A 14,626-nucleotide genomic window follows, 5' to 3' on the forward strand; every position below is an offset into this window, starting at 1 on the left:
ATATTTTCAGACTAAATAGAAAAGGTGACCCACACAACAGGACAGAATATTTACAGTAATATATCTAATAGGAATTTGAATCTAGAATATATAAATACTGCTTACAGTTCAATGATAAAAAGAACAGTAACTGATTTTAACAATGGGCAAAGGATCTGAATTTACATTTCTCCAAAGAAGACAGACAAATGGCCAATAGAAATGTGAAAAGATGCTCAACATCATTTTATTCATATGGAAGTCCAGAATAGGGAAATCTATGCATTCAGAAAGAAGAATAGGGGTTTGAGAGCAGGGGAGATTAGGGGGATGATGAAGTGCAAGGATGTTTCTTTTTGGGGTGATGGTTGCACATATCTGTGAATATACTGAAACAGTAAATTGTATACTTTAAATAGGTGAATTATATGTATGTGAGTTATATTTCAATAAAGCTGTTAGAAAATATTTAATCATAATGTAAAAGATGGTTGTGAGTTATAGTTGAGCAAATTATTACAGAGATAATTCCCAATATTTTTCAGGATTATTCACTGAATTACCCTAAAACAGAAAGAGTACTTGAGACTTCATTATTTAAATAATAATAGTCTCCTAATATATTCCAAATATCCATTAAATTCCACTAGAATGGTGATTTTTCAAATGTAGTATTGTTTTAATTAAATATACAAAATTGTACATATTCAATATTGATATTTCTCTTAACTGTATCTTTTACTCATGTATATTATAACATCAGTGACAATGTTATAAAGCAACCAAAATGCAACCTATTTTAATGTGCCTTGTGGAGAGTCAAATATGAATTTGACATAGAGAGGAGTGGAAGTTAGTTAGCTCCCCCAGAGCAAATAATGAAAAATAAGGTACAACCAGTAAAAGATCTGTAAAGAGTTCATCCCATATTGACCCTGTTTAATGTCCTATAAACATTTGTACAATAGCAATATAAGTAATGGGTATATGGAAAGAATAGTGAGCAGAACAACTGGATTTAGGAATAATCGTAAGTTTTTCCTTTTATATCAGGACTCAATATTGATCTTCCTTTTCTAATGGAAAGTTTTCATTTTGGAATATGGTACCGTTTAATCACTTGTATTTTAACTGCCCTGAAGGTAGATTAGAGGGTTGCTGAAGCCAATGAAAACCAAATCCAAAATGATGAATTTCCAATTTTTATTCTATTTTGGAAAGCATTTTTTAACCACATGGAATGCTGGGAATATATTCTGAACTTTGACTATAGACACAGCTGTTAACCTGCTATCATTTTGAATGAAAGAAGAAAGTGTTTTCACAGTTCTTAAAAACATTAATTGGAATTATCCTACTGTATTCTAGTAGTGAGGCAGAAGAAAATTGGTCAAAATATTTTTTCTCTAAATGAATATCATGTAAGTTATTTTGAGGTGTCACTTTAATATATAATTATGGAAAATTTTAAATAATCACTGAATGTGTTTTCAAAGCCAAAAACTGGGTGACTGTAGATGTGCTAACTTAGTAACAGAATGAATCTCTAAAACCAAGGGATTCCTTTAAAGCATGCCTTAGGAAAATAAGTGTGTGTGTGTGTGTGTGTGTGTGTGTGTGTGTGTTTAATTTGGGAAATGAAGAGGAATCTTAACTTTTCAAAAAAATGATAGCAAAAGGAAGCATAAAAATTTAAACAGAATGTTCCAAGAAATAACATAGGGAAAATAACATGCATTAAAGAGAAAAGTTTAGATATTTTCATTTAGCATGGAAAATAGTGCTTTATTTTTAGAAACATCACTTCCTTTCCAAATAAATATTGTTCCCTCAGTATTTGAAATATAAAAGAGGGAAAGAACAGCTTTCAAATAACTCTCAAATCATTAATTTTATGTGTTCTGAATTATGTTTATGTGCTTCATAAAGTTTATTAAAGTACCATGAATTCTATAATTATCCTCCTGATATTAGAATATACACTATAGCCAATTCAATGATAAATCTCAAGTTGTATGAGATAACTCATTACATAATAATATAAATAATACAATAACATAGCATCATTATATCTATAAAGTAGCAAAAAAAACTTATCATGATATTTATTCAACTATTGCTGTATTGACTGAACAAATATATACCAACAGTTCAAAAAAGTCAACCTGGAAGAAGACGGTGGCATAGAGAGGAGTGGAAGTTAGTTAGTCCCCCCAGAGTAACTAATGAAAAATAAGGTACAACCAGTAAAAGATCTGGAATAACTGCTGGGAGGCAACTGCTACTGTCCACACATTGTGCAAAAATCTGAAATGGGAAAAATGCCCAAGATCAGCATAAAACCTGTAAGTAAAAACTGTGGACCTGATCCGAGAGCCCCCTCCATCATGGCAGCCTGAACTTCAAAGTTCTCTGAACAAGCAACTATACTTCAGCCCAGCTATACTATACTCTGAACAAGCAACTATACTTCAGCCCAGCTCCAACTGGGGTTTTAATGTTAACTGCTCAATACAAACTATGAATTCCCAACAAGCAGACAGAGGCTTTTGGTGATGACTGACCTTGGAGAGTAAGGGGAAGTATCTGTCTCAGGACAGGGAGCCCAAAGGATCAGGTGCTATTTTTGGCCGATAGGTGAATCTGGAGGCAGTAGACTGACCCTGAAAGGAGGCTTCCTGTCCCTTTCTCTCTCTCTCAACTTGGGTGGCTCAGTGGAGAAAGCCTCAACCATTTTCAAATCAAAGTGCTCTGCAGTAGAGAGAGCTTCAGCCATTTTAAACTTGCAGCACTCTGACCCATACAAGGGTGGAGACAGCAGAGTCAGAGAAACAAAGAAACTATTTATATGCAAATGACCTCTCTCTAGGGGGCATATCTTCCCAAGAGGAAAGAGGTGGGGCCCAGCTCTACTACCCACCTTCTATTCAGAACCAGACCCCAGATCCTGGGGGAAAACAGCCATGGGCCACACCTCCTTACACCACTCTGGAGTGACAGGCTGACAGGCACCACCTGCTGGGCAGAAAAGCACAGGGTGTGCCAATCCTCTAAGACATACAGTCAGGGAAACTGGATACTGAATATTTCTTCCTTCTGGGACCTGAAGCTCTTTTAATCTGGGAAAACCTGATTGGGGTGACCAAGGAGGTCAGACGCCTAGACAACAGAAAAGTACAACCTACACTAAGAAAGACGAAGTTATGGCCCAGTCAAAGTAACAAACTTACACTTCAACTGAAATACAGGAATTTAAACAACTAATGCTAAATCAATTCAAAAAGTTTAGAGAAGATATGGCAAAAGAGATAAAGGCTATAAAGAAAACACTGGATGTATATAAGGCAGAAATCAAAAGTTCAAAAAAACAACTGGCAGAATCTATCAAAATGAAAGGCAAAACACTAGAGATGAAAGACACAATGGAAACATATCACAGCAGATCACAAGAGGCAGAAGAAAACACTCCAGAACTGGAGAACAAGGCACCTGAAAGCCTAAACACAAAAGAACAGATAGAGAAGAGAATGGAAAAATATGAACAATGTCTCCGGGAACTTAAGGACAAAAAGAAATAAAGGAATACACATATCATTGGTGTCCCAGAAGGAGAAGGGAAAAGGGGCAAAAACAATAATAGAGGAAATAATCAATGAAAATTTCCCATCTCTTATGAAAGACATAAAATTATGGATCCAAAAACTACAGCATACCCCAAACAGAATAGATCTGAATAGGCCTATGCCAAGATACTTAATAATCAGATTATCAAATGTCAAAGAAAAAGAGAGAATCCTGAAAGCAGCAAGAGAAGCTTAATAAGACTATGTGTGGATTTTTCAGCAGAAACCATGGATTCAAGAAGGAAGTGGCATGATATATTTAAGATACTGAAAGAGAAAAACTGCCAACCAAGAACCCTATATCCAGCAAAACTATCCTTCAAATATGACAGAGAGCTCAAAATATTTTCTGACAAGCAGACAATGAGAGATTTTATGAACAAGATACCTGTTCTACAGGAAATACTCAAGGGAGCACTACAGACTGATAGGAAAAGACAGGAGTGAGAGGTTTGGAACACAATTTTGGGTGATGGCAGCACAGCAATGTAAGTACACTGAACAAAGATGACTGTGAATAAGGTTGAAAGAGGAAAGTTAGGAGCATGTGGGACACCAGAAGAAAAGAGGAAAGATAAAGACTGGGACTGTATCACTCAGTGAAACCTACAGTGCTCAACAATTGTGATAAAATGTATAAATATGTTTTTTCATGAGGGAGAACAAATGAATGTCAATCTTGCAAAGTGTTAAAAATAGGGAGGTATTGGGGGAAAAATACAACCTACATAAACTAGAGACTATAATTAGCAGAATCATTGTATTATGCTTCCTTTAATGTAACAAAGGCAATATACCAAGGTAAATGCAGATGGTGGGGGCATAGGGGAGGGGTGTGAGACACTTGGAGTTGGTGGTGGTGTCTCTTTTTTCTACTTTGATCTAAGGTTATCTTTCTCTTTGCTCCTTCCGAGCCGTCATGTGTTTTTTGTTTTTGTTTTTGTTTTGTTTTGTTTTTTTCTCTTTCTTTTTTTCTTTTTCTTTTCCTTCTCTACTTTTTGACTCTTCCCCCTGCTTTGTGGAAGAAGTGTAGATGTCCTTGTATAGATAGTGGTGAGGATGGTGAACATAAATAACATGACTATACAGGGAATCATTGATTGCTTACTTAAGATGGAATGTATGGTGTGTGAACAAAACCATCTTAAAAAAATATGGGTTGATGATGAAAACTTGAGGGCAATATGCTGAGGGAAATAAGCCAGACATATAAGGACAGATATTGCAGGGTCTCACTGATAGGAACTAATTATAATATGTAAACTGATAGACATGAAATATAAGTTACCAAGGTATAGAATGAGGCTACAGAATGGGGAGCGGTTGCTTAGGATGAGCAGAATGTTCAACTAGGTTGAACTTAAAATGTTTGGAAATAAACAGAGGTGATGGTAGCACACTGTGAGAATAACTAATAGTGCTGAATGGTGCTTAAATGTGGTGGAAAGGGGAAGCTCAGAGTCATGTATGTCACCAGAAGGAAAGTTGGAGGTTAAAAGATGGGAATGCAGATGGTGAACCTTGTGATGGGCAGTGTCCAAGATTAACTGTACAAAAATTTTAAATCTCTTCCATGAACCAGAACAAATGTACGACAATACAACTAGAAGTTAATAATAGAGGGGCATATAGGAAAAAATATATACCTACTACAAACTATATACTACAGTTAGTAGTATTTCAACCTTCTTGCATAAACAGTAACAAATGTACTATAGCAATACAATGAGTCAACAGTGGAGGCGGGGTGGTTAGGGGCATGGGAGGATTTGAGTTTCTTTTTTTTTTTTCTTTATTTCTTTTTTGGAGTAATGAAAATGTTCTAAACATTGAACAAAAATTAATTGTGATGATGGATGCACAGCTGTATGATGGTACCAGGGGCAACTGATTGTACACTTTGGATCTTTGTATGTGAGCTATCACAATTAAAAAAAAAAAAGTTGATCTACCAGGCAGCAGTTGTATTATCTGCCTCAAGCATTGTCTTCTTGAAGTAAAGCCTCATGAGAAAACCTTTTAGTCATGAATTTAAATCACCTTTTTTATTCCAAAAGACACCTTCTTTGGAGAATAGGTCATGGTTCATATTTTCAGTGTGAGGGATTGCAATTTGATTCCAACTTTACATCTCATACACTACACAAACAAAAATAAATGTTAAAGTGTCTGATGTGTTAAAGTGCCTTAACTCATGGTGAATTTCTTTAAAGCATTTGAGTTGCACAGGTGTTTTTCAGGGACCCTTATTAGAACCCTTATGAAAACCATGATTAGCTAGAACAATGGAATATCTGTCATATATTTTTAATTCATGGACAAAACTAAGACGCCTCTAAGCTACATTCATGATTTGGCTGAGTTTAAGAAAACACTCACATGTTTTATAACATAACCGGAAGGAAATGTCACCTGATTTTCATATACTTTATTTTGCAATCAGCTTCTGTAATTCTATAATAGTTCTAGTTCATGATTTTAGTCACTTCAGTTTTAGTTACGGCCATAGGTGGGTCATAGTAGATCAGCAGTCTCAGAAGTGCATTGAGAAACATAATTCCTACTAAATTCCTGACACTGACTTGTCCTTGTCCATCCAGAGTCTCCTAATGGCCACTCTTGCCAATAAATGTGAATATTAAATTTGAGAGAGAATGTATGCAATTTACACTTTTTCTTTATGAGCCTATGTCTGATTTTAAATGTGTATTGAAAGAAACTGCTGTGAGAGAGACTTTTTATATCCAAAACACGTAGAATCATTCCAATAAGCTCTCACTTTGTGTCACAAACAGGTACAGGTAAATTCTTCCTAACCCCTATAATGGGGCAAAAAGTTGGGATGAAGCATAAAAATTAAAAAATATATATGCTAGTGTTCCTTTTTTTCTCTTTATCTTTAAGATGAATCAAAACCTAAAATGAAAGACCATTTCATTCAAATTTCACCTGAGATCAAATAAATTAAGTTTCCAATGTATTTATTCAATCTTAGACATCCCAAGATTGGAATACATGCAGTCATATAGTCTTGGTTTCTTGGCCATGCAGATACCAAAGAAAACCAGACATATAGTTTATTTCTCTTCAGTAAAGTATCATAAAGTCTTAATTTCATCCAAATAAATTATATTTTGGTTTCCATTGGGGCAATTTAGTTTTGAGTTATGGTAGTCTGAAATGAAAATCATCATGGAAATCATAAACACATTCAAAAATTTTTTTCTTTGATTCTCTTCACCATCATCGAGCTATATAGCTGTGTCAATTTATCCCACATTGAAATCTTAAAACTCTTTCCTCTCCTTGAAGTCATTTAATTGATCACAAGATCTATTGAATTTAGATCTGAGCCATCCCTCTCATCTCTTTCCTCCAACCTATCGTTAATTAAAATAGCTAAATTCAGGTTTTGATCTTCTCACAAGAGATTTTAATGACCTGTAATCTGTTAATCAGTTTGTATTTTCTATTCATTCAGTATAGATTATAATGCAAAAACAAAAACAAAACATGTACTGAATTTTTACATCAGTTAGCACTTGCTATGTAAAAAAACCACCCCCAAAATTTAGTGGCTTAAACCAACATCCATTCATTTAGTCATGATTCTGTGGACTGCTTGGGAAGTTTTTCTGGTTTAGACCTGTTCGGCTGAGCACGTTTGACTCTTCATCTGTTTTCGGGGTTGCCATAAGATTTAGGATGACCTCACTCACAGGTCTGGCATTGGGCAAGCTGCCTGGGCTTCCTGTAATGGTGGCAGTTACAGGATTCCAAAAGCAGCTGAGACAGTAATTCTTATTATCCAAGGACTTTTCAGATCTCTGCTTGTGTCAGCTTTGCTAAATTTCAAGAACCTTTTCTCTTCAGTCCAGTGCTCCACATTCAGAAAGGTCACACCTATTCATCAATTTTGTTGTAGCTCTCTGTACATGTTTTATACATCCAAGCTGATCTCCATTTGCATGTAGTGCTTTAATCTGCCATTAACACACTATCCACACCTATCTCTTTTCCTAAAGATTATTTAAAGATCAAGTCACTTTTCCCAAGTAATCTCTAAAGTTCCAAAGGCATTTCCAGTAAAAATGATTAACTTTACTTCTTACATACAGCTATTTGTACTAAAACACCAGACAGTGTTAGAGTTAGTTATTTAATTGCACATTTCTCTTCACCTCACAACCCTAAAATCAGATTACCAATTTCTTAGGACAAGGACACTTATTTTGTTTAACTCTTCAGAGACTCAAATGGGGCATGCCTCTGATACTATATAATAAATTTTTTGAATTGAGGGTACTGGGCATTATTAATCCGTTATAAGCCAGAGTCACAAAGGATAATATACTACTTAAGTTTTTTTTTAAACAATGGAGTTATATATGCTATGTATGCATTTCATTTGTATAACTTTTTTCTCTTACAACATTTTATACTTTTAAAGGGGAAGTGTAATCTTTTATTTTTTGAGGTGTGGTTTTACATAGCTTTGGAAACAAAGCCAGTATTCTAAAAACAGGTTTTGATTGAAATAAATTTTTCCCTCTTGCAAATTAAAGCTTTATATTAAACATCAATTTTAATTCTTATATCTGGTGATTAATCAACTTTATTGGATCTTTAAAGCTGTAAAAGCCATTTTATTTTTTCACTGTCACCAATATTCTATCCAGTATACATAACTTTGTAAAGTTCAAACATTTATACAAACCCTATGCATACGTTTTTTTCTTTAAGAAGTTATAAAGATGTGGTATAGTACATTTATAAAGCTCTTTATTCTATTATTATCATTGCCTTACCAAATTACAAGAATGTTGAAGAATCTCAGTTCAATTTATTTAAAGAAACAGCTACAGCCTATATATTTTTAATAAATTATAACTTTTATGAAACTTGTATTGAAGTCCTTGACCCCATTTATTCAGCTAAAACTGTGAAGAATTTAGTTGTTCAGAACAAGTTGTGAGTGAAAAAACAATAATGTGGTAGGTTGAGTGAACTTTTGGCTGCAAAATCTAACATAAATTTTGACAAGATATCTCTGATGGTTTAGCCATATTCTCTTTGTTTTCTCTACAACAGTCTTTTTCTCTCTTCTTATAATATTTATAATTATAATATTTGACTTTCATGTAAATGTGTGCATGTGTTTGTGTGTGTGTGTGTGTGTGTGTGTGTGTGTGTGTGTGATGCTAATTTCATTCTTCATTCTGGTCCATGATGGAAAGTTAAATGCTTAACACATACAAGTAATTTCTGTTTTTGCCATTTCAAAAATTGTAATTAAATGAACCATATCCATGGAGGTCTATATTATTCTTTTCTTTCATAACTTTTTAATATGGAAAACAGCTTCATCCTGGAGTAGGATACCTTGAGTTGCATGTATGAAAAACAAGTTAATTGAAAATCAAAACTCACAAGTCCAAACATCTATTTAAATGACAGTCAATCTCATATTTATATTTATAATCATTATTTTTTCTTTCCACATCTTCTTAGAATATATGGAATGAATTTCTCATTTGGCAGTCAAACCTCACATGCCTATGTGTGCTGCATAAGAGGATGATTGTTTATTTCTCTGAAGTGCCTACAGAGACCCCAAATGGAATTTTTTTTAAGTTACCTAATCTAAATTTAATCCTTACTGAAACAAATATTCACAAAATATTCTGTTAAAAACCTTTCTGCATTTTCAACAGCTCTAAATGCAGATTCCATATTTTTTACATAATTTGTCAAACTGTGCAATGAATATCATTTAGATGATATACCATATTGAAAGTCACATCAATCCAAATATATCCTTCTAACTTGTTGAAAATCTATTCTTAGTTTCTGCTGTCTGGGAGAAAGACTGCCCATTTCTAAGAGGTATTCCCTAGGGGACCTAAAAGGACTTCTGTAATCATTACTTGATCTATATTTTAAGCAAAATCTTCCAAAAACTTAACCTCCAAATTGGTTTAAGATGCATGTAGCTATTTGCATGTTTTGCAGAGAGAAACTTGCTCTTATTTATTTAAACATCAGTTTTATTTTAGACTGTTGTGTATACTGGAAGTATGAGGGTGAAAAAAGAATGGATGATTCTCAAATTACCTAAGGAGATGACTTTGTATTATAAGAGCACACTGGGAAGTTAAGAAGGCACATAGAATTGGCTGAGTAGTTACACATGTTGCTCAGTTGAAGAGATGGCCTCTCCCAACATTCAGAAAGCAACTATTTCTTAGGTTAGTCACTAGCAAATCTAAGGAGAAAGAGTATCCCTCATGGCCCAGCTATCTCTTTGCACTTCCTTGTTCCTAATCAAGTATTCAGTTTCCCTTCCTCTGCTTCAGTCTTTGATCCTCTTGTTTTCTGTTTGTTTGAAACTTTTATACATGACTATGTGCACAAATCCTCATGTAAGTCAGTACTATATACCTCAAGCTTCCATGCTCAGACTGCTGAATGAGTTGGAAATATTTAAATATCCTGAATAATGTGTATTAAGAAGGGGAGAGGCATAATTTTGGCAGCATATAAAAAATTTTAAGACATAAATCCTAAAAATAAATCACAGAGAAAAATTTTCTAGAGACTCTTGTAAAGCTCATATATACTATTTACCTTGATCTTAGGGCATTTTCATTTATGCCTTGAGTTTTGCAATTGTGTGATGAGACATGAGTGCGTGTGCATACATGTGTGTTTACATGCGCATGTGTGTATGCGTGTGTATGTGATTGATTCTATTTATGTATGATAGTCCCTTAAATCTGGAAACTCTTAACCTATTGTTCTGGGAAATCTTGCTTTACTTCATAAATTATTATGTCACTGCTCATTTTTACTCTCTCTCTCTCTCTCTCTCTCTCTCTCTCAGATGTTTGATATCCTCCAAGTATTCTCCATTTTTAAATGTTTTCTTTTATATTCTCCAACTCTTTGGATTATAATTTCTGGAAGAAATTAAAAAAAATTTTGTCCATCATTTCAACTGAATTTTCACTTTCTTTTTGTGTGATGCTGTGTTAATAATTTTGAAGATCTCTCTCTTTTCCTTTGACTATTTTTCATAGTGTCTATTATGGCTTTTTTTGCCTGTAATATCTCAACTCTGAGAATTTTAATTACACATTTTTGGAATTTTTCCATCCTATCTGTCTGCTTTTTCTGTTATAAAACGTGCACTTCCATTTGTATGTTTGTTTTTCCTTTTTCACACTGGAAGCTTTTTTTTTTACTTAAATGGTGTTGGAAGATGTCTAATTATATTTAAGATTAAGATACTATTTTTGTAAAATAAGGAGAAAACATCCAGAGACCATCTAGCTAAAAATCAAATAAAATACTATATTTTCAAAATTTCAACTTCAACACATAAACAGATTGGCTTTTAAGAAAGGAAAAGGATTTTATGAAGGATAAAAAAGAGCTCAGGTCCACAGAGGTGAGCTAATACCAAAGCTATCAGCTTCCCAGAAAACATATATGGTGCTTAGAAATCAAGAATATTGGCAGTTTGGGGAAATTATGAACTAAGCTTTGGGCTATTGTAGGTTAGAAAACTGGAATAAAGGCAAACTGAATTAAAGTGATGCTTAAGAAGGGTCCTACTCTGAAAAAATAGTAAAACAAAGTAAAAAGACAATAACATTTTTAGCAATGGGAAGGGAAACTAACTGTATCAGCTTTGACTCTGAGTGGAGGTGAGTAGAGGAGAGAGAGAACAAGAAGCAAAAGACAAGAAGAGAAAGGAAAAGGAGAAAAGAGAAGGAAGGAGAGAAGAAAAGAGAATTTTAGAAAGTATCCTTGAGATTTTGTAGCACAAGTCAGAACTAAAACTGTGTTAGTATCTGAATTTATACTACTTACCTGTGGGGAAGGAGGGCATTAATTTCAAAGTTGTAACCCAGGTATGCAGGGCTGTACGATACCTCACAGAAGCCAATTTAAATATTTATAAATTGAAAGTCAACCAAATCCTCATTTAACTCCCACACAGTGTTCACCCCTCCAAAACATTCAAGCAAACAAGTCACCATGAGTGGGAATTAAAAAAGCAAGAAAATGAGACCCATCAAAATTTCAGATATGGGCCATAGATACACACACTAAAATAATTTTACAAAATAAATTAAGGAGGGAATTAAAACATGAGCAAAGTGCATGAGATCAACCACATGACCAGGCAGACATGAAATGGAAACTGATAGAATTTCAAAATCTGAAATGTAATAATACTTGAAAATGAAGGGATGTCAGACAACAGAACAATCACTTCTGAAGAATGAATCAGTGAGCTGCAATATAAATGTAAAGAAATAACCAAGAATACAATACACAGTCAAAAAAGTAGTAAGGATGAAAAAGTGGTTAACTGACATATGAAATACTTCAGATTTCAAGAGTTCTGGAAGAACATAAAGAGAATAAGCAAACAATAATATTCCACAGTATAATTACTGATAATTTTCTAAAACCAGAAAAAAATTCATGAATTTTCTGGATTCAGGAAGCACAATAAATTCCAAGAAGAATGAATAAAAAATATTCTCATGTATGCATGATAGTGAAACTACAATGCGCTAAAGAATGTATAAGAAGTTGCTAAATCACGGACACTGCATTCAGATACTATTTTGTAACCACTCAGTAGAAAATCATTTAAAAGTCTAACAACCCAAGTTTTGTTAAGGATGTAAATCAATGAAAATATTTGTTCATTACTTATAGGGCTATAAACTGGTCCTGTCAGTTTGGCATACCTCAAAGTTGAACATGCACATATACTCTGTCCTAGCAATTCTGCTCAAAAGACTATGCCACGGAAAGACTCTTGCTCACATGCACCAGAACATACCCATAAGAATGTTTACAGCAGTCTTATATACAATAGCAAAAACTGGAAACCATGCAAATATCCAGCAAAAGAATAATGGATAAATAACTTTTGCCGCAGTGTCATAATCTAACACTAAACAAAGGTGAACATATATAGAAAGCCGCAGGTACACATTCCAATGTTGTTGCCTTAGAAACAGTTTTGAGAAGAAAAAAACCAAAATTTTCAGAGCAATTCATGAAGTAGTATTCAATTTTTACAAAATTAAAAAACAAGCTATAACAAATAATGCATCATTTACAAATTTATGTATATGAGATAAAAATGCTGGAAAATTAAGAGAATGGTTAGATTTTCAGGGTGTTGGTAGCCAAGGTGGCATGTGGATGGGATCCTACAGGAATATATAGGGATATGTACATTCTTTTTGTTGTCTCAAACCTGTCACAATAAAAAAAATTAAAATAGGCACTGTGTTCTAGTTTGCTATTGCTGCTAGAATGCAAAACACCAGAGATGGACTGGCTTTTGTAAAAGGGGGTTTATTTGGTTACACAGTTACAGTCATAAGGCCATAAAGTGCCCAAGGTAACACATCAGTAATCAGGTACCTTCACTGGAGGATGGCAAATGGCGTCCGGGAAACCTCTGTTAGCTGGGAAGGCATGTGGCTGGCGTCTGCTCCAAAGTTCTGGTTTCAAAACGGCTTCCTCCTAGGATGTTCCTCTCTAGGCTGCAGTTCCTCAAAAATGTCACTCTTAGTTGCAGTTGGGCTATTCATCCTCTCTCAGCTTCTCCAGAGCAAGAGTCTGCTTTCAGCGGCCGTCTTCAAACTGTCTCTCACCTGCAGCCCCTGTGCTTTCCTCAAAGTGTCCCTCTTGGCTGTAGCTCCTCTTCAAAACATCACTCACAGCTGCACTGAGTTCCCTCTGCCCATCAGCCCATTTATATGACTCCACTGATCAACTTAAACCTACCCTGGATGGATGGAGCAACACCTCCATGGAAATTATCCAATCAGAGTCATCACCCACAGCTGGGTAGGGTGCATTCCAAAGAAACACCCAAAGAATTACAATCTAATCAACCCTGATAACATCTGCCCATACAAGATTACATCAAAGATAATGGTATTTGGGGGACATAATACATTCAAACCGGCGCACACTGCTTTAACAAAATTAGTGTGAGACATTTAAAAAACATTTTGAAATTTCTTTATAGTTTGGGGATGAGATATGGAACCTTCTTAGTTAAACGATTCTACTTCAGAGTGTTCAGGCAATGAGCTGGCTATTTTTTTTCCCATGGGTTGGTGAATTCTTAACCCCCTTCCTCCACTCAAATGTTATTAATTCATTTATGGGGTCCTTTCACATTTTTCAGGCATAGTTCTTTCCATATATTTATTGCTAATTTTCTAGGGATGGAGTTTCAAAGAGAATAAATGGTCAGCACATATGTACAAAGTATCTCATTCTTACTCTCTGATGCTCTCTTTCTTTAATTTCATTCATTTGGTAAGAATTTGCGCCACTTCTACTTCTTTCCATTTTGACCACTCTCACTAACATATGGAAGCCCCATCCTCAGATACTGTTCTAGTATGGAAATGCAGCCTAGACAACTGGGCAATGCAAATCTTTCTCTATGGGTCTATTTCTCCTGACTCTGATGAGTGTCTAATAGTTATTCTTAAAATAAACTATAGATATAAAATCTAAGGCAAATTATTCATGAGAAAGGGGAGGAGTGGGGGTTGGTGGCAATATACAGCTGGCTTCCTCCTAAATCTATTTATTCTTAAGTGAATTGGGAAAGGGAGTCTGGCATGAGGTTATGCTACTTGCTAGAGTTTGTATTTATTTCTGGGGAAAATATCTCAGCCAATATGTGACTTTTCCTTCTTTTTTGTATATAGATCCTCAAGGGAATTCTCAGAAAGGGAAACTATCCTGGACTCAATATCATTTTAATATATCTCAATGTCACATTTTAATAGCACCTAAGTGCACTGTCATCTGTAATGTTCAGCATTGTTTTAGCATAATGTGTAAAAGGATTCATCATTAAATGGCCCTTGAAGAGCAGAATGAGAAATCTAGGCTTTGGTGAAATTCTTCAAAATCTATCAGGGAAACAAGGGGAAAACTGATATTACTGGAAGAGGGTTCAATGA

The sequence above is a fragment of the Choloepus didactylus genome, chromosome 2 (assembly GCF_015220235.1).
Source record: "Choloepus didactylus isolate mChoDid1 chromosome 2, mChoDid1.pri, whole genome shotgun sequence".
In the NCBI taxonomy this organism is placed as follows: Eukaryota; Metazoa; Chordata; class Mammalia; order Pilosa; family Megalonychidae; genus Choloepus; species Choloepus didactylus.